General features: G+C 36.6%; 1 pseudogene; it reads right to left on the bottom strand.

Annotated features, from left to right (window-relative positions):
- Positions 1-661: 661 nt before the first annotated feature.
- LOC106944535 (uncharacterized) lies at positions 662-4,343 on the bottom strand (annotated as a pseudogene).
- Between the last annotated feature and the right edge of the window lie 621 nt (positions 4,344-4,964).

Here is a 4,964-nt window from a genome sequence, read left to right on the forward strand (position 1 = left end):
ATCCATGATAACTTATTTTATGTATTTTCAAAAAATCTGTGTCCATTTAGGTAATTTTCAAAGAAGCTGAGGTTTCAGATTTCAGAACTGTCTAAAGGCAAACATAAAGGACAGAATAGAATAGAGGATCCACTGATTAATACATTGGAATTATAAAAAATAGACTTAAAATAGTTAGAAAAACATCCATTTTCCCATTTTCTAGTTACTTGTGTAACTGTATGTTTAACTTTCTAGTTAAAATTACATAAAAACATTTGGTAAGTAAGTTTTTTAAAACTCAAAAGTAAGTTTATGCAAAAATGGCCGCCTTTATATAGTTTTCCTAAGATGACCCAAAATAATGGTCTTTATGGTGAACTGAAAAGTGGAAAAAAATATAATAAAAAATTGTAACTGAATGTTAACACATTTTGCCAACTTAAGCATGTTTTTGGTTTTGTTATTCAAACATTAAAATAAGAAAAAAAGTAACTCTTTTTCAGAAATTGATGAAAATATAAAATGTTAATATTCTAGATTCTTTTATTATTTATATTTCCTTTTTTGTAAAGCACTTTGTGATTTTTATGTCTATGAAAGGTGCAATATAAATAAAGTTTACTTACTTACTTACTTATAAATCTGAATATCATGTTTAGTCATTTGTGGTTTATGGAGATAAATATTCACAATGTGATTTATTCTGAGTGTCAACTGGTTGTGACAAATCATGTTTACCTCGGATGCAGGGGTTAAAATACAGCACTTAAGATCTATTACATTTTTTTCAGAACTTCCTTAACTTTCTTTCCAGCTCTTTGCCATTGGGTTTGGCCTTCAATTTCTTTTTCTATCCTGCTCTTCAACCTCTCTAGAACTTGAACCTTCTCCTGGTCTCCTTTTTCCTTCATCTTCTCAATCAGGAAGTCCATATGAACCAAAGTGGATCCTGAGTTAATATTCATGGTGATCTGCTCTAATTTCATAACACAACCGTAGGCTTCATCCAGAAGATTTGACCTCTCTTCTGTCAGATTGATGGTTTCCTTTTGAAGGTTTTCCAAAAGGTTTGCCTTTGTCTCACATTCTACTTTATTCTTTTCATATTTCTCTTTCACATGCTCCAGGGTCTTTTCAACTTTTCTGGTCTTTATCACATATTTCCAGTTTTCTTTGACATGATCTGATGCAGGACACTTGTTGGTACAAACTGTGCAGCGACCCTTCTTCATGACCTCACAGTGTGCTGGGTTCCAGGCCATTGTGCATCCAAGATGGTGACAGTTCTCCTCACATGTATTACAGGTAATGGCTCCCTCATAAAACACCAACCCCCACATTCCTGCACTGATTGTTTCTTTTTCTTTGTAGGGCTCATCAACTGCTATAGTGAACTTTGCATTCTCCTTCATCTCAGCTTCATGTTTATTATAAGCCTCTTTAATCTGTTTGATTTCTTTCTGTTTCAGTTCAGTCAGCTCAATTCTCTCTTGGAAGTTCTGGATGCAGGCTGTTAGTCTGATCCGTTCATGTAGAACCTCCATTATTTTTATCAGTGGCAGAGGTTTGGTGTTTTTCAGAAAGTCTCTCAAACGACCCATTTCTTCTTTTGTAAAGTTCCAGGAGTATTCTGAAGCCTTTTTATCCTTCTCTGTTGTATATCTTTGTGTCTGCTGCTGGTTATTGAACATGAAGTGAACAGGTTGGTTCATTACATCTTTAGAACATTTAATATTTGCATCTTCCAGAGCCTGAAGGACGTTTTCAGGTCTTTTTCCATCAGAGTGAGTGATCAGAGCTAAAATATTTTTCTCCAGATCTTTTCCAAACAGACGTCACTGAATTAAATATGTACTTCAGTCGGCCACTCAGTCTGTTCTCACTGGCCTTCATCACCAGACCCACTGCATTGATCTCACGAACTCCATCCCGTGAACGAAACAAGTCAAATAATCTTTGACTGACTAAAACATCTTCTTCAAAACCTCTGGTGCTTCCAAATCCAGGAGTATCAATGATAGTCAGAGAGAACGGCAGAGTTTGACCTTCAAAACCAAAGATCTGATAGACGATCACATCTGATGTCTGACTTTGGGTTTGATGACTTTTTTTCCTCCTCTTCAACAATCTGAAACCAGATTTCATCCTCAAACTTCACTCCCACAGCATAGTTGAACAGAGCGTTGATCAGAGTAGATTTTCCTGCTCCTGTTTCACCAACTAGTAAGATGGTTTTATTGATCTTCATCTCATCTTTCTCTCCAATGGTCAGTCTGCTCAGAGTTCCTATCATCTCTTTCTTTGGTATCAGCTGGTAGACAGCAGGAGGGCCTTGATGTATCTTAACACTTTCTGAGATTAAAGCCTCCTGATTAGATGAGGTGATTGCCATCCTGCAGAAAAACAGGACAACCGCTTATTCAATGAAGATTAAAACAATATATTCATTTTAAAAGGAACCACAAATAGTTGTAATAATCATCTTTATCTGGGAAATATTTATTTTGGATGTAAAACAATACTGAAAGTAGTTTTTTTAAATACATTTTAATAAAATATTTTCACAGGAATGTTGCCATGTTGTTCACGGTGCAATGCATTCTGGGTAAATGAGGTGTAATGGTCCAACAGCCTGGCTCCTTCAGCCAAAACAATAAGTAACATTATTAAGCCTTTTTAATTTGAATTTGAGTGCATTGAAAACGATGGAAACGTAGAAATCACAAGACGTGATGAGGAGGAGGAGCAAACAGTTGGCTGCAGGAGCTGGTGTTTTGCTGCTGCTACCTTCAGCTTTGTAAACAAAACAATGAATGACTTGTACCTCTGGTCAGACTGTGTGATCTGGTAAGTACTTTTATAGCTCTGTGTCCAGTTAGGCAACAGTGCTTTAGGATCCAGCCTCAGATCTGTACAGTACCGCAGGCAGTATAGCTCCTGTTAGCAATGCAAGTGAGATGTTTTCTAACATGTCAGAGCATTCCAGGCACTCATGAGAAATTTGATATACAGGTTTATGTCATTTGTGCAGCTCCAGGAACAGTCTTATTGTAATTATTAAATTTTTTTTATTAAAAAATTCCTGGCAATGTGGCAGCATAATGGTGCCTCATTGCCAATCTCAATGGTGACTGGTTAAATAAAACTCAAATAAATTAATCTATCTCTAAAACTAACTTTAATGTAATGGATGACTGCACTGAATCACCCTTTTTCTTCCCAGTGTTGACTGGAACTTGTAGTTAGCTGCATGGCTGCTATTAAAGAACATGCTTCATTTTAAGGTGGTAAACCAAAATGCTTGCATTTCCTGACTTCCACACACTGCAGATTGCATGTTTCTTCTCCTGGTTTCACGCTTTAACTCTCGTGCAGTCTTAAGAGATGCAGTCAATTAAACCCCAGGAGTTTTTTACTCTGTACGCGGCCCTGTAAGCTTGCACTTGCGATTTTACGAGTTATTTTTTGCGTGTGTGGTTTCAGAAGGACCGTCACCCTGTCCCACAGCACTATCTCATTGTCCGACCATGACATTTGCCATGCTCTTCTTGAGCTACAGATCTCTATTGTAGGGCAAATTTCTATCATTTCTACTGTATACTGTACATATCACATTCCTAAATGACAGTAATAATACATCTATAAATTATCAGCAAGGGGCAGGTTATGTCCTTCTGTCACAGCACTACGCTACCAGTCATCTTTGTGGAAACACTGGTATAAAGTCTATTTTAGGTTTTTTATTTGTTGTTGTATCATGTCTTTGTTGTTTTATGTCTATGTGGACCATGAGTCTGTTGAATAAATCGATCACTAAATTATATTGTTTTGAGACCATTTTCAAGTTAAATATTGGTAATGTCATAATGATGCCAGTTTGTTTTTTCAAAGGCCAATAAACTTTTCTTATAAACACTGAACGTCAGAAGTGAAAGATATTGTAAATTTCCAAAAATAAAAGCTTCCTTGTGTTTCCTTTAGGTTCAGACTGAATGGTGATATTTAGTAAAACCTCTCATAGAAATCACAGAAACTTTAGTCTGTAAAACACAGAAGTATCAAACTGTAACACATCAACGTGACTTAGTAGAGAATGAACATTTTGATACCTGCGTTGTAGTGATGTTATGGTTCCCTGATCCATCTGGTTGTATATTTCTTCCAGGTCCTGCAACCTTTCTTCATCTCCTTGTTCCTTCATCTTCTTGATGAGGAAGTCCCAGATGACATAAGTGGAAACTGAGTCATTGATCGAAGCATTATTCTTAGTTAACTCATGCTGGCTGATAAAAAGCCCATATACTTCATTTAGTAATTGTGTCCTCTCTGCTCTGAGTTTTATTTTCTCCTTCTCAAGTCTTTCTGAAAGTTTCATCTTCTTCTCTCCATCTTCCCCTTTCTGTTTATGTTGTTGTTTTAATTCATCTTTATTTTTCTCAACTTTCTGGGTCCTGATTAAATATCTCCAGTTCTTTATGGTATGATATGATGCAGGACACTTCTTGGTGCATGAAGTACATTTTCCATCTATCATCACTTCACACTGTTCAGGATTTAAAGCCTCTGTGCATCCATGATAGTGACAGTTCTCCCCACAGACAAGACAGCAGAGATTTGTTTCATAACTACATCTTCCATATGTAAGAGGCTCTGCTACTATGTAGGTTTCAGGAATATTTAACGTTTGATCACGTTTCATCTTTTTGCTATGCAACTGAGTCCATTCAACATCTCTGAGTTTTAACTCAGTGAACCTGATTCTGTCCTGCAGGTTCTGGATGCAGGCTGTCAGTCTGATCCGTTCTTTCTGCTCTTTCAACATGACCTTCTGCTGGAGAGGTGGAGATTTTTCTAGAAAGTATGTGAACTCTTCCATTCCTCCTTCTGATACCCTCCAAGCATTTTCTAGAGATAATTTTGATTTTTTTTGTTCGCTTTTCCTCCTGACAGTTATCAAACTGGAAATATTCTGTTTCATTCTC

Source organism: Poecilia latipinna, unplaced genomic scaffold, assembly GCF_001443285.1.
Source record: "Poecilia latipinna isolate Pla-1442-1.1 unplaced genomic scaffold, P_latipinna-1.0 Scaffold103, whole genome shotgun sequence".
Taxonomy (NCBI): Eukaryota; Metazoa; Chordata; class Actinopteri; order Cyprinodontiformes; family Poeciliidae; genus Poecilia; species Poecilia latipinna.